The 16,453-nt window shown below is 45.9% G+C and overlaps 1 non-coding gene across 1 annotated transcript in view; it reads right to left on the bottom strand.

Annotated features, from left to right (window-relative positions):
* Nucleotides 1–16,129, bottom strand: part of LOC102282473 (uncharacterized) — a 31,311-nt gene extending 15,182 nt beyond the window's left edge. The window contains exon 1 of the transcript XR_011464830.1: nt 15,985–16,129. This is a non-coding gene — a transcript (uncharacterized protein). The remainder of the gene's footprint in view (nt 1–15,984) is intronic.
* Between the last annotated feature and the right edge of the window lie 324 nt (nt 16,130–16,453).

Genomic DNA, 16,453 nt, shown 5'->3' with positions numbered 1-16,453 from the left:
TCCAAGCCCACCGGCGCCTCCCAGTTTCCCTGGATACCTTTCACCAAAAGCAGCCTTCCTCTCCTCACCCGCCAAACCAATTTCCTCATTGTTTATACCAACCTAACTGAAAAGGCTTATGTGAGATGTGAAGGAAAGGCGTCTGTCAAGTTTCAAGACTGGATGAGAGCAGTTGCTGCTAAGTCGTTTGTCCGACTCTGTGCGACCCCATAGACGGCAGCCCACCAGGCTCCGTCGTCCCTGGGATTCTCCAGGCAAGAACACTGGAGTGGGTTGCCATTTCCTTCTCCAATGCATGAAAATGAAAAGTGAAAGTGAAGCCGCTCAGTCATGTCCGACCCTCAGCGAGTCCATGGACTGCAGCCCACCAGGCTCCTCCGTCCATAGGATTTTCCAGGCAAGAGTACTGGAGTGGGGTGCCATTGCCTTCTCCGGGATGAGAGCAGTATTAGAGCCGAAAACCCTGGCTGCATCTGGAGGGCGGGGGAGGCTGACGAAGCAGTGCAGCAGAGTCGTTTGGGGGCAGGCAGGACTTCAAACCCCCGCCACACGCCCCTGGCCAGCTGAGCAGACTGGACCCACAAAGAGCAGCCGCCTTTTATACTCCATTACCCCTGCGTGCTGGGCGGGCCAAGGCTTTTGAAAAAGCAAAAGTGTTTTGCATTAAGCACTTGAACAAAACAGACTGTGTCTCTAAATCCAAAAAGAATTAAAAGCCCAAGGCCATCTTTAGGAGCCTGTGGTCCCCCAGTGTCCTTGTGACCAGGCTGTCTTCATGTGATGCCAGGTCCCAGACCTTGGGCTGTCACTAGGGAATGGGGGACAGGGCATGGGGCTTCATTTAAGCGCAGGCCTACCGGAGCAGATCTGTCGAGTTAAAGCCTGAGGTCACAAACCTGGGGACTCAGAATCAAAACTGGTGCCAAGAGCCCACTCACTAAAGACTAGTCCCATCTGCTTTTGTGAAGAGTTGCAACTGAGGGTCCCAGAAAGAAGAGGTGAGCCTGCCTCTTCATTGCTGTTAACAATGTACGTTATTGTTATGAATATTATACATCTTATATTTAAACTATTATATATATTATTAATATTTTGAAGTATTTCAAGGGCATTTTCTAATGTAATGTAAATAAGCATGCAAATTAAGAATACAATTTGAAACCAGACAGACGTGGGTTCAATTCAAGGCTCAGGGAGTTACTCTCTGACTTTAGGGCAGTTAAATTCATCTCTCTGAACCTGTGTCTGCATCTCTGAAATAGGAAACCACCAGCACAGGACTGCTATATGGATTAAATAAGATAATATACACAAAACACCTGAACAAGATCTAATTAGAAACAGCAACATTTACTTAGTGCTTGGCACTAAATTACACAAGGCATTTAACAACTATTGGAGCAAGAGGTGAGATTCCAAGGGAAAGTGAAAGACAAAGTTATTTAAAAAAAAAAAAAAAAACAGAAAAAAACTTTTATTCATTCATGGGAGGCCGAATGATACATGGAAGCATGTCAGGCCTTGGGTCAGATCCCCGGGGAACCATGGTCAAGCCATCACAGCCTAAGAGTCAGGTTCCCTGACTGTAAGGTCTGGGATAACTTACCCAGAAGGACTATAAAAAGAATCAAAGCCATGTCCATAGAGCTTCCAGCCCAGCATGGGGTACCTCACTAGGTGCTTAGTAGTCACAGAGGAGCACAGCTTTGGGGTTAAGACTGGTGGGTCTGAATCTCAGCCCTACAACCTCCTAGTTGTAGGACCATGAACAAGGTTCATGCTTTCTCTGCTTCAGTTCCTTCATCTATACCAGTGGTCCCAAGCTTTTAGGCACTGGGGACCAGTTTCATGGAAGACAATTATTTTTCATGGATGGGGCGAGGAGGATGGTTTTGGGACGATTCTCATATTCTCATAAGCAGTCCCCAACCCCGATCCCTTGCAGGTTCAGTTCACAGTAGGGCCTGAACTCTAATGCCGCTGATCTGGCAGGAGGTGGAGCTCAGGCGGTAACGTGAACAGTGGGGAGCGGCTTTAAATACAGATGAAGCTTCACTCACTCACTCACTGCTCACCACCTGCCCTGGGGCCCAGTTCCTAACAGACCACAGACTGGCAGCAGTCTGGGGCCCGGGGCTTGGGGACCTCTGATCTGTATGATGGGGATGGTAAGAAACCTATTTCACAGGGTTGTTACAAGGACTAAAAGAGCTGACTCATAAAAATGCCTGATACACCATAACCACTTGATAACTATTCGTTCTTTTATTTAGCTTTTATTAATTATTCAACAATTAATAATTAATATTAAATGTTCAAAAACTTAGACCACTGGCCTCAAACTCTTCTTGTCCTGCTAGTTTTAATCTAGGAATTGCTTCCAGACACCCAGATTCTCCAGGCCCACCTGCAGAGAGGCTCAGAAACAAAGCTTGTCTATCCAGTAAGAAGTCATGAGTGAATTCTTTAAAGCTCCAGGTTCCTGGAGGCTTTTTCCTGGGCTGGCCACCAAAAAAAAGTCATGAATTTTTTAGCTGCTGATAAAGCTTTTCCTCCACTGGGCTCAAAAGCCCAACTTACAGCTTTCATATGAAAGACTCTATAGAAGTGGTTCTCAAAGGCAAGTGATCTGAGCCCCTCAGGAACATCTGGTAACGTCTGGACAACACTGCTGGTTGTCATAACTGAGTGGATACTACTGGCGCATAGTAGGCAGAGGCCAGGGATGCTGCTAACCACACAGTGCACAGGGCAGCTCTGTGTTCCCCCCGCCAAAACCATCCAACCCAAATATCAAGGCGCCAAGGGTGAGACACCCTGCCCTACAGGGAATCTGCTTATACAGGTAAGTGCGGTGGAGGACGGGACCAGACACACAGTGGACTCTACACGACAGTGGCCGCCAGGTGCAGACGACACGTGCATCTAAGCAAGAACTGCTGGGCAAATGAGAACACAAAAACGATTTGAGATAATGGGGTATCTGGACTATGAGTGGAAAAAAATTTTTTTCTATGACAGTTGTTACTATATTCAGTGACCAGACCACTCAGTGGAAGCAAAAATGACCCAAAGCTGCATCTCTCAGTTCTGATAATTCACACACCCGTGACTCTGAATATCCTGCTCAGAGCCCAGACCAACAAATGAATTACACGAGGGAGGGGAAAGTGGTGTAAATGATCCTTTCTGCAAATTCAAGTTTAAAGTTTAACAACTTAACAAAGCTTACTCCAGAAACTCACTCTGTCCTCTCTCCTGTGTATGTTCAAACTCCTCTTCATCTTTAATCACTCAAGTACTCACCGGGGAATCAAGGGGTCAGTCAATTTATTCAAGGTCTCTGCAATCAGGACACTTTTGGACAGCGGTGGGGACCTTAATTCTCTAACTAGAGCCAAGGCTGTAAAATTACAAACCTACAGCGCGCTATGAAGGGCAGAGAGCTGACCCAGGCTACGCTGGGGAGCGAGGGTGAGGTACCACTCAGCATCACCGATGCGACGCAAGAGTGAGATGGGAAGGATTAATAAGAGTTACTCGCACTGAGTCAAGAGAGGTATGATTTTGCAAGCCATACAGAGGAAACACCATTTGCAAAAGCCATATGGGAGGAGAGGCCTAGGGAGGTTGAGGAAGTTGAAACAGAATCTGCTAGCAAGGCTAGAACATGAAGGACCTCTCAAGGCCTTTGGAAATGTTGGTCTTTATTCTAATAATAGGAAGGGAAAAGAAATGTTTAAACCCTTAACTTTTATAGGTTCTACTCTGGCACACTCAAGGGTTAGGTGAGGAACAGCTCTCCCCAAAACCTCTTTATCCTCAGGTAAATCAAAACTTCTGGCCTATCACACAGAAACCCAGGCCAGCAGCAAAGCCTCAAACTAAATGGAAAACAAGAGACCATGACCAAAAGTAAGGAGGAGCAGTTTTCTCTCCAAAGTAAGGATGAGCAAGCTGAAAGCCCAGTGGGCCGCGGTCCTGGCCCCCCCTGCATCAGGGAGAGGGGAGGTCTGCAGTGCTGAGAGAAATAGCTGGTGCCACAGCCCTTGTCAAGAGCCACAGATCCCCGGAGGACCCCACAAGCAGCCCACCCCCTCCTGGTTGAGGGGTGAGCGTGTTCAGGCTGGCCCAGACCACAGGCAGCTGTCCCTTTTGCCCCATTCCTGTGCCTTTGTCTGGACAGGCCCTGGGATTGATGCTTTCTGTAGCTCTTTCTAGAAACCCTACTCACTACCAGCTACTGTGCCAGCTCTGGGCACCTTACTGTCTCCATCTCATACCCCTTCTTTGCTCATCCTCTTCTTCCTCCTCCCTTTCTAGAGACCTTCCTCCTTGTGGTCACTGGGTCTGTCTCAGGTCACACATGGTGTTAGAATGACTGCTTGCCACTTACTAGCTCTGACCTTGGACAAACTCTTCTTTAATAAGACCCACCTCATGGAGCTGTCCCCTAATTAAAAGCTGAAGGATATATAGTGTTCAGCACCAGGTCTGACCCACAGCAAAAACTCAGAGCCACTCCCAGGATTCTATACAGAGAAGATGAGAAGGGAGAGGAACCCAAGGTAACGTCACAAGGAGGGTGCTGCAGAGACACCTGTGCAGGCAGAGGACCCGGGAGGGGACAGCCTGCCAGCCAACACACCCTTGGAATCAAGTAGAGAACATGATGTACAAAAGACCCTGCCTTCAAGCAACCTACGTTCCAGCAGGAGGACGAAGGCAGCCAAGGAACCCGCGAGCAATGTGCTGGGAAGGGAAAAGAGGCGGGCAAAGTGGGGAGAGAGTGCAGGCTAGGGTGTTACATTTGATGCGGTGGGGAGAGGGAAGGTGGGTGGAAGGCCTCTCTGACCAGGTGACAGCTGAGCAAGAATCAAGAGAACACAGGCCAGGTGGATTTCGGAGCAAAGAGAAAGGCAGAGGGGAAGGGAACGGCAAATACCACAAATACCAAGGAGCACTGGAGCAGTGCACAGCGGCAGCCTGCCCATGGAGGGCCTGGCTGGTCACCTAAGGACTGGTTTTTACTCTGAGTGACAAGGGAAGCATCTAGAGGGTCTGGGGGAGAAAGCAGACAGCAGGGGCAAGAGTAGGAGGAGGGAGATCAGTTATAAGGCGGATGACGTGACTCTGGAGTTGAGGGTCCCATGGCTGCCTCAGGCTGGTGGGGATTCTGGCGGGGAGATCCGGAATGACTCTCAGCAACTGGGATCCCCACCTTTCCCCTGACAGCTTCCTGTCTTCAGCAGCCCCATCCACCCACAAGCAAAAATTCAGAAAAGTGGTGTGGGCCAAGGGAGGGTGCTGAGTCCTCCCTGCCTGTACACTGGACAGTATATGACTTTATGTTTTGCCTCAGTCCCGCGATCACAGTATGACAGATAAGGAAGCAGAAGCTCAGGGAACTGGAGAGACTCCACCTAGATTCCTGAGCCAGCGTGGCTTTTGGTGGCTCCACGCAGAGTCCTTGCTGGGACATTGTGTCATCCGACACCTGGTGAAGAAGGTACTGTGCTGGGCTTTACCCTGGAAAGGCTTCCCGGGGCAATGAAAAATGCCTCATCAGAGTTTCTGATTAAAAAAAAAAAAAAAGCATAAATGGCTCAAACAAGCCAGCTGTAATTTCTTAGCAGAGATTCTGGATCATTCAATTCTTTCCTTGTTTACCCCTGCGCTGAGTGAGAGAGCAGCGTCAGACATGAAGGCGGTGCGCAGGCAAAGCAGGCTGCGCCGCCAGCCTGCACCGACTGCGGACTGGGGACAGGCCGGCTGGTTGGCCAGTGATCCGGGTAGGGCTCTCCTCCTGCAAGCACTCACCTTTGCATCTTCAAATTACAAAGAGCAAAAACAGGCACATTTTACAGGCTCAGAAACCCCGTGCAAAGGCCAATCAGCCTTCTGAACTCCATGGAGACATCCTAGGGACTCTGCTGAAGCAGAATTTTTCATTTTACATCCATACATTGCCAAATGTCAGTCCTAACCCAGAAGAACGTGAATAAAACCCCAGTATCTGGACCTACAACAGTTAAATAGCAAGGGAAGAGTCTCAAAGGGAAAGGGGACCAGAAATGGAACATGAATTCACAAACATCTTTCGAACTGATGTTATTTCCATCCATTCAGCAGACATTTACTGAGCATATACCACGAGTCAGCACTGTTCTAGGTTCTGTGGAAACAGAGGCTGAGAGAAAAAGATCACCTTCCTGAAGCTTACAAGGGGAAGCAGGCACACTCAAAAATCAGAGAGGTTAAGCCATCTACCCAGGTCCTAGCACTAAGGGGATTTGAATTTAGCTTTTATCACACTTGCCACCTGTCTACTAGGAAAGTGGTTATCCCTGTTATAACTACCAGCTTTCTGTGTTTCTTTCTGTGGCTAGGGGGTGAGGGGGAGGGAGGAAACAGGTGGGGAGACAGGGGAAGAAATAGGCTGAGAAGAAGGTACTTTCCTCGGATGGGTGTCTGAGGGCTGCTGTGGAATCAGTGCTGGATTGCAGCAGCATGCAGTAAAGAGGAAATGCATTTAGCTTGGATTCAGGACTTAGGTCCTTGTCAAAACACAACCATCCCAGCAAGTCACTAAACCTCTCTGTATTTCAGTATCTCTAAGAAAGAGGGCCTAGAGCCAGACATCCTGGAATGTGAAGGCAAGTGGGCCTTAGGAAGCTTCACTACGAACAAAGCTAGTGGAGGTGATGGAATTCCAGTTGAGCTATTTCAAATCCTAAAAGATGCTGTGGAAGTGCTGCACTCAATACGTCAGCAAAGTTGGAAAACTTAGCAGTGGCCACAGGCCTGGAAAAGGTCTGTTTTCATTCCAATCCCAAAGGCAACCCCAAAGAATGTTCAAGCTACCGCACAATTGCACTCATCTCACATGCTAGTAAAGTAATGCTCAAAATTCTCCAAGCCAGGCTTCAGCAATACATGAACCATGAACTTCCAGATGTTCAAGCTGGTTTTGGAAAAGGCAGAGGAACCAGAGATCAAATTGCCAACATCTGTTGGATCACTGAAAAAGCAAGAGAGTTCCAGAAAAACATCTATTTCTGTTTTACTGACTATGCCAAAGCCTTTGACTGTGTGGACCACCACAAACTGGAAAATTCTTCAAGAGATGGGAATACCAGACCACCTGACCTGCCTCTTGAGAAACCTGTATCCAGGTCAGGAAGCAACAGTTAGAACTGGACATAGAACAACAGACTGGTTCCAAAAAGGAAAAGGAGTATGTCAAGGCTGTATTCCTGCTTCTTTAACTTATATGCAGAGTACATCATGCGAAATGCCAGGCTGGATGAAGCACAAGCTGGAATCAAGATTGCTGGGAGAAATACCAATAACCTCAGATATGCAGATGATACCACCCTTATGGCAGAAAGTGAAGAAGAACTAAAGAGCCTCTTGAAAGTGAAAGAGGAGAATAAGAAAGTTGGCTTAAAGCTCAACATTCAGAAAACTAAGATCATGGCATCCAGTCCCATCACCACATGGCAAACAGATGGGGAAAGAATGGAAACAGTGGCTGACTTTATTTTGGAAGGCTCCAAAATCACTGCAGATGGTGACTGCAGCCATGAAATTAAAAGATGCTTACTCCTTGGAAGGAAAGTTATGACCAACCTAGACAGTATTAAAAAGCAGAGACATTACTTTGCCAACAAAGGCCTGTCTCGTCAAGGCTACAGTTTTTCCAGTAGTCATGTATGGGTATGAGAGTTGGACTATAAAGAAAGCTGAGCGCCAAATAACTGATGCTTTTGAACGGTTGGAGAAGACTCTTGAGAGTCCCTTGGACTGCAAAGAGATCCAACCAGTCCCTCCTAAAGGAGATCAGTCCTGGGTGTTTATTGGAGGGACTGATGTTGAAGCTGAAACTCCAATACTTTGGCCACCTGATGCAAAGAGCTGACTCATTTGAAAAGACCCTGATGCTGGGAAAGATTGAGGGCAGGAGAAGAAGGGGATGACAGAGGATGAGATGGTTGGATGGCATCACCGACTCAATGTACATGAGTTTGGGTAAACTCCGGGAGTTGGTGATAGACAGTTCTTCTGAACTGAAGAAAGAGGGTACAAGGAATGGTAAATGGCCGCATCCTACCTAACAAACAATTTAAGCCTTGTTCATAGCTGCTGCCTAGGACCCTTTGGTAAGGAGACTTCTGAAGCCACATTTGGGCTGAGCAGATAGAGCTGGAATTGGTGAGTGACGTCTCCCATGAGCTTGGGAGAGTGATCAGCTGGGCAACCCAACACTTTCGATGATTTGAGGTATCCGAGTGGGAGCCATTTCAATTTTGGTGACAGAATTTAAAAACCTCTGACTTCCTGACTTTCTAACCAATTCACAGAGTTTTCCTTAAAAAGACAGATGGCCTATTTTCTGACATAAGACTGGAGATGCTGCTGTGTTTAACTGCCACCTTAAATAGTTTTGTTACTATCGCATATGCCCAAGAACCTAGAAAGACTTTTATTATTTAGAATGCTTCACTGAACATGAGCTCACCCAGCACCAGGACTTGGGGGTGCAGTTTCCTAAGATCTTCCCACTCATTTTGTATGTGGCTTTGCCACCCACCCATCAAGAGTAAAGTCTACCCACTCCTCCCACCACCACACACACACACACACTGAAGTTTTGCTGCATAGGCCTGTGCCTTCTCTGACTGAGAGAGTGTGATGGAAGTGACATGCTGAGACTTGTGAGTCCGGGCAGTGAAAAAGCCAGGCTGATCATTACTCTAAAGTTATATAAAGTTTGGGGAAATCTGGGTGAAAGGTACACAGAACTGCTTGTACTATTTCTGCAAAGCTTTTATAAAGTCTGGAATTTTTTCAAAACTAGAAGTTAAATGAAAAGTTTTTTGTTTCTTTTCTTTTTTTTTTAAGGGAGGCCTGGGAGTTGCTACTTTTGCACTCTGATGCCAAAGGAGCCCAGACCTCTTGAGGCTGTCACGCTGTGCGGCCCCAGTCAGCCTCACTGAGAGGCCATGTGGAGGCAGCTGGAGGTGGAAAGGACACCAGATGCATTTGGGGTTTTTTGTTTTGTTTTTGCATTTGAAAGAACAATTTCTTGTTATAATGAAGCAGAAGTATAAGATTTCACTGAAACTGAAACAACTGACAGAATGCTACAAAACTTAAACTTTCATGGGAAACAAAAGGGTCAGATCAAGCCAGTAGCAGTGGAAAAGCCCAAGCCTGGACTGCATACAGATGGAGAGAGTAACTTCTCAGCCTGTGCATCACCTGACCCCTCCCAGCAGTGAGACAGCCACAGTCATGCTCCTATCCCCCTCTCCCTTCCAAAGAATCTGCCAAACCAAATAGCTTCCTCCGTGATACAGGTGTAAGCCAAACCAAGAATATCCCTTTAGACAGCTATAAATATGAAAGCCAAGAAGGAAAGTGTGTAAATCCCATTCAAGGGTAGAAAGCACAGACTCAGCCCAGCCCCCTCTAGGTCATCCTCTATGCTCCAGCCCCAGTGAGCAGAGACACATCTTTCTGGCCAAGTTCTGCCAAATTATAGAATCTTTAATGGCAAGATTTAGGGTAATTTACTACATAAAGATCTGTTTAGTCAAGGCTATGGTTTTTCCAGTGGTCATGTATGGATGTGAGAGTTGGACTGTGAAGAAAGCTGAGTGCCGAAGAATTGATGCTTTTGAACTGTGGTGTTGGAGAAGACTCTTGAGAGTCCCTTGGACTGCAAGGAGATCCAACCAGTCCATTCTAAAGGAGATCAGCCCTGGGTGTTCTTCGGAAGGAATGATACTAAAGCTGAAACTCCAGTTTCAGCTCATGCTGAAGAACTGACTCTTCATGCCACCTCATGCGAAGAGTTGACTCATTGGAAAATACCCTGATGCTGGGAGGGATTGGGGGCAGGAGGAAAAGGGGACAACAGAGGATGAGATGGCTGGATGGCATCACCGACTCGATGGATGTGAGTTTGAGTGAACTCTGGGAGATGGACAGGGAGGCCTGGCGTGCTGCGATTCATGGGGTCGCAAAGAGTCGCACACGACTGAGCGACTGAACTGAACTGAACTGAATGTGTATTACTGCAGGGAGATCCAACCAGTCCATCTTAAAGGAAATCAGTCCTGAATATCCATTGGAAGGACTGATGCTGAAGCTGAAACTCCAATACTTTGGCCACCTGGTACGAAGAGCTGACTCACTGGAAAAGACCCTGATGCTGGGAAAGATTGAAGGCAGGAGGATAAGGGGACGACAGAGGATGAGACGGTTGGATGGCATCACTGACTCAATGGACATGAGTTTGAGTACGCTCCAGGAGTTGGTAATGGACAGGGAAGCCTGGTGTGCTGCAGTCCGTGGGGTCGCAAAGAGTCGGACGAGACTGAGCGACTAAAGTGACTGACTACATAGTAACAGACACCCAAAACATACGTCAAACTTCCACCTGAGGGAAAAAGCCTTAAATTCTGGTTTGGTAAGACCTGGCTTTCCAAATGGGTCTTTGAACCCAATCCTTGGGCTGATATAGCTCCTTGCCCAAGTGCTTTTGTTTCCTGAGTTGCTTTTTATAGAGCATCCCTACTCTTATTTCAATAAGAAATCTCCTTGCATATCTAAGAATACTATAAGATTCCTCTCCTCCCTTTCTTTTTCTAGCAAGGTTTTTGCTCCCTGTGTTGCCTCTGTTCCCTCAGTGACCCTTTTTCCTGTCTTATCATTTGGGGCCTTTACTCAGGTCTCTGAAGATCCTCTGTTGTTCGTTAATATTTAAGGCTGAGATTCTATTACTTGCAGTCTTATGAGTCTTGACTAACACAAATGGTGAAGTCTAAACTAAAACAGTAAGGGCAAGGTTGACTGCAGTCAGTCATTTAAGAGGTTCTTTACGGAACATGAAACCTAACTGAATTTGCTGAGAGGAAGTGCTTTGAAAGAAGTCTGTATGGAGTGCAGCTGAAGCACCTAGGAGTGGTAAGTCTACGGAAGGTGTGGGATTCAGGAGGGAAAGTTTCATGGAGATACTGATATTCTGTTTGATCTCTCTGTAGGGTTGGGCAGAATGAGAATGAGGAGCAGGGACTGAAGGGAGCAACATGGCTGGTTACAGGCCATCCTCAGTGGTGACAGCCTTAACTCCAAGCCAGGGTAGTTAATGGATGAGACATCTGATAGTCTAATAAGGGGGTGGGTATATTTTTCACATGGGAGGGATGTGAACTGTTAAAAGCCAAGACCGGAGCGTGGTGGACCAATTGCCAAGACAGCCACAGCTCCGCTCACCCTGGATTCCCATGCTGTTTCTCCTAGTGTGTGCCTGCTCAGTCGCATTCAAATCTGCAATCCTATGGACAGTAGCCCGCCAGGTTCCTCTGTCCATGGGATTCTCCAGGCAAGAATACTGGAGTGGGTTGCCATTTCCTCCTCCAGGGGATCTTCCTGACCCAGGGATTGAACCCCTGTCTCCTGCATCTCCCACACTGCAGATTCCTTATCACACTGAGCCACCTAGGAAGCCCCTGTTCCTCCTAGTGAGATGAAGTCTGTTTTACACCAATATTTGTAACAGCCAATTATTTATTATTCATAAGATTTCAAAAGCAAATATCCATCAACTAATGAAAGGATGAATAAAATATGGTATATCCATACAATATTATCTGGCAAAGGAATGGAGCACTGATATTTGCTACAACGTGGATGAACCTTGAAAACATTACACTCAGTAAAAGAAGCCAGTCATAAAAGACTACATATTACATGATTCAAAGTTCAGCACAGACAAATCTACAGAGACAGAAAATAAATTAACGGAGGAGGAGATTTAAGGCTATGGGGAGTAACTGCCAAAGGGTCTCTTTTCAGGGTGATGAAAATGTTCTGGAATTAGTGGTGATGGTCACACAACTCTGTGACTACACCAAAACCCACTGGACTGTACACTTGAAGTAGGATAGCTATATGCTATGCGAATTGTATCTAAACCAAACTGTTACCAAAAAAGCAGAAGTGGGAGAGACAGCATCTATTTCCCCTCCTGCTGAACCTGGCCAGCCTTTGCGCAACAGGATACAGGCCTCACTATTAAAAGCCTGGCAGCTGCTACTTTCAGACTCTTGAAGGACAGGGAGATGTGCAGAGAGAGGCCTCATGGAGGTAAACGAGGTCTTAGTCATGTGAGTGAGGTCGTCTTGGACATTTCAGTACTCCAGCCAGGCTGACAGCTGAATTAAGTCATGCAAGTGACCCCAGGAGAGATCCCCTAAAGCCAACACACTGGACCATGAGAAATAATAAGTCACTGTTGTTTTAAGCCACTTAGTGTCAGAGTGATATGTTATACAATAGTAACTGAGCCTCATATTCCACCATAACATGGGACTAATGCCAGAGGGTCACTGTGACAATCATGTGAAGCTAATGCCAATGCAAGAGATATTAACTATTATTATTAAAAATCATCCCCAGAGATCCTTGACATATTGAGGGTGTGCTCCCCAGGGAAGCCTCATTCTCACAAACACCTGCTCCTTCCAATCACATGGTTCCCAAAAAGCTGGTTTGCTGAGGAAAACAAAGGCTTAAAAAAATATTATATCTGAGAAAATGAAATCTGAACTATAAACAGAGTACCAAAGAAGGGTCTGCTTAGATCAGCCATCTACCCACCTTCTTGTACATTCAACACATCTTTATTAAATCCTTACTAATTACTAAACATCAATTAAGAATAGCTAAGACCCCCTCCAGCTCAGCTGGTAAAGAATCTGCCTGCAATGCGGGAGATCTGGGTTCAATCCCTGGGTTGGGAAGATCCCCTGGAGAAGGGAAAGGCTACCCACCCCAATATTCTGGCCTGGAGAATCCCATGGACTATATAGTCCATGGGATCGCAAAGAGTTAGACACGACTGAGCGACTTTCACTTTCACTAAGACCTTAGAATAATTTCCACCTAGGTGGCTGTTAACAGAATGGACTACACACTAGAACTCCAGCCGAGAGATGGCATAGGCAGCAGTAGATACATCTAAAATCATCCTGCTAGAGGGAAAAAAAACCTTTAAATTTCTGCAGAGCGCTCAAATTCTCGTGCTTAGAATACAGGCCCCAAGAATGATTCTGACTGAGAATCCCAGAAGCAACAGAGAGAAATAAATAAAACGGGTTCCCTAAAGGTGCATCTCTTAGTGAGGGGGGTCAGGGGGTCCCATTCACAGAATCTGGATCCCCCAGAACCCAGGCTGAGAGAAGGACTTCACCATCTGGCATCGCCTGCCAAGTCTGGTGCAGAATGGGTGTAGGCAATTAACAATACCCAGGCTGATGTCAGTGAGAAATCCTGTAGAGAAGGATGTTCAACAGCTTTCAACTGCATTTATGAAATCATGACAAATTGATAACACTGAACTAAAAGAACCTTTTAATCCTAAGAACAATTAAGATCCTATTTTTTCCTCAAAAATGCTGACATAATATTAACACTTAAATGACACCAAAGTTAAGAAAGAGGGCCAAACCCATGAATATTTTCTGCATGAGGGGACAAGGTCCACCGAGCCCAGGAAGCACTTATTCTAGACAAGCTCTGGAACATTCCAATCCACTGAATGCTACTTATAATCAGTACAAACAATACAGGCCCGGAAATGTTTGCAAGGCCTGTACTGCCTGTATTATTTAGGCCAGAAGGGCTCTGGGTGAAAGACACAACCTAGGGAGGCGCTGGACTGAGTCTATTGTTTAATACAAATGCTGGGCTGACTTTTTTTTTTTATTGACATATATACTAAAGTGCACAGATATAAAGTTTGAGGCTTGTAAAATGTTTATACCCAGATTAAGATAAAAGCATACTCCTAATACCCAGAAGGTTCCCTGTGCCCTTCCCAGTCAATAACAAACCCCACCCTAGCCCCCTACTCCACTATTTTGATCTCCAGAACCACAGGTTAGTTTGGCTTAGTCTTGAACTGCACATAAACAGAATCATACATTGTGTGGTCTTTTCAGACTGCCTTCTTTCATTCATCACAGGGTTACCTTATTTTGAAACAGAAACCTAAAAACTGAGCTTTATTTTCAGGAAATCCCCCTCTGATGTCACAAACCTGGATGCCAACTATTCTGATTATACTGGTTGTACTTCCTGAACTCCTCCAAGCACATGTTGTAACACTTTAAAGCAGAAACAGAGCCTTGGATTATAAAAGTTTTTCTTCAAAATAAACTAAATCTTTTAAAGGTGTTCAAATCTATTCAACCTTAATATAGCCTCTGACTTAATACCATAAAAGTGTAATCTTTCCCATACTGAGCCCACAACTCCTCTTAAATCTATTTTTCTTCCTTGGTATCCACCCATTCTAAAGAACCCTCAAATTCTGAAATAGAAAGAACCTTCAATTCTGTTACTACTTTCAATTAGTGAGGAGTTAAACTATAAAATTGAACCTTAGGGGTTAAACTATTAAACCTTAGGGGTTAAACTATAAATTAACCTCAGAAAATCTCTGAGGCAGCTTAAGGTTCTAAAATTCAGATGAATGTGGCAGTTCAGAAAAGAGAGGAGAGGGACAACAGCAACAAGATACAGGTACAGAGTCCACAGTTAACCTGTCAGGATTCAGATCTGGGCTCTGCCATTTCTAGCTGGGGGGCCTTGTGCAAGTCATTACTCCACTCTGTGCCTCAATCACTTCCCTGGAAAATGGGAATAACCTTGTAAGACTGTTGCAAGGATTAAATGTGAATGTATATAAAGCTCTTAGGAAAGCACCCAGCACATAATAAGCACTCGGTAAGAATGAGCTATATTCAAAAGCTAGAAGCTCTAAGAGAGCAACTATTCTGCAAACCACAAGGTTATAGAACAGTCACAGCAGTCACCCGGACATACACAGTGCTTCTCAAGGTGTTTCCTTCCTAACCCTTCACAGACTGCTACTTTTTGTAAAATGCAGGATTACAGGCTTGAATGTCATAGCAATGTCAAACTATTTTCAAAGTTTTTAGATGTTTACTCTAAAAATGTTTGCACTTCCTGTATTTACCTCATGGCAGCCTGATAGCTGCTCACGGACTGGCCCTTGTCTCTGGAGTAAACTTTGAGAAGCACTGTTCTCGCACACAAGAAGGACCACAAGCCTGCTGACAACTCAGCCAGCAGGTTACACAGAATTATGAAAACACATCAGCAAAGAAAACCAACCTCAACAGCAGGGGCAAGAGGATGACTTGAGGGTCAACAAGCTGAGAGATAAAATAATCCCAACAGGCTAAACTTGGAAAACAAAACTGGCTGCCAGAGCAAGAATCCAACTGCTAATTTGCCCCCATTCGCTGCTTGAGGAGGTGTCCTCAGAAAACATGCCGGCCAGGAAGTGATGTGAAGGAAGGAAGGGGTCAAGAGATGTGAAGAAGGAAGCAGAACTGAGTCAACGCTCCTGAGTTAGAAGCCAATCTATGCAGTCAGCAAGCTTTGGGAATGTCAACCACAGCACACAAAGGCCAGAGTTTCTCCTCTGCTAAAGAAAACATGCAAAGCAAACATCTCCCTTGGTGACGTGGGACTGCACACATTGCACCCAGGTACACACAGTCGTCCCTCAGTGTCTGTGGGGACTTACTTGTTCTAGGACCCACATGACACCAACACCTGTGGTGCCTCGAGTGCCTTATATAGAAATATTTATATGAAAGGTATTTGCATATAACCTACACATGTCCTTCTGTATGCTTTAAATCACTTATAAATTATTTATAACACCCAACACAATGTAAACGTTGTTTAAATAGTTGTAAATACAACAGGAATGTTATGGAAGTAGTTTCTAGAGTGCAGCAAACTCAAGTTCTGCTTTTTGGAAATTTCCAGCATTTCTTTCCCCAGACATTTTCAATCTGGTGGTTGGTGAACTCGTGGGTACGGAACCCACAGACACGGAGGGCCGACTGTACACCCACCCCATTCCCATCACAGTACCTGTGGTTTTAGGAGGCTCCTGAGGTCCGCCCTGCCAGCCGTACTGTGGGTATCCTTGGTAGGGGTACCCACCCTGAGGAGGTGGGTAGGGTCCCCCTGGAGGTCCTGGAGGGTAGAACCCAGGCCCCATCGGTTGCGATGGATAAGGGGGATACGGGGCCGTCGGACCGGGGCCCGGATACGGCGGAGGGTTCCCTTGGTTCATCAGGGACTGCAGAGTACACCTAGGAGACAAATGGTGAAAGTTATTTGTTTTTAACCTGACGAAATCATTAGGAAAAAACTGTAATCACGAGACACTTTACAAATTGCCTTAGAGATTTCCTAAACCTCTTGCACACTTTGAGCTCTGCCCATTTTGTTTTCTTCTCACTACTGGCATATATCTTAAGTATCTGATTGCTTTCTGTCTGCCTGCCTCACTAGACGACAGGCCGTGACAGCAGGAATCAGGCCAGGTGGCCACGCC

The sequence above is a fragment of the Bos mutus genome, chromosome 7 (assembly GCF_027580195.1).
Source record: "Bos mutus isolate GX-2022 chromosome 7, NWIPB_WYAK_1.1, whole genome shotgun sequence".
NCBI classification, from domain to species: Eukaryota; Metazoa; Chordata; class Mammalia; order Artiodactyla; family Bovidae; genus Bos; species Bos mutus.
Note: the sequence above shows the minus strand (reverse complement) of the source record. Positions and strands in the feature narration are given on the sequence as shown.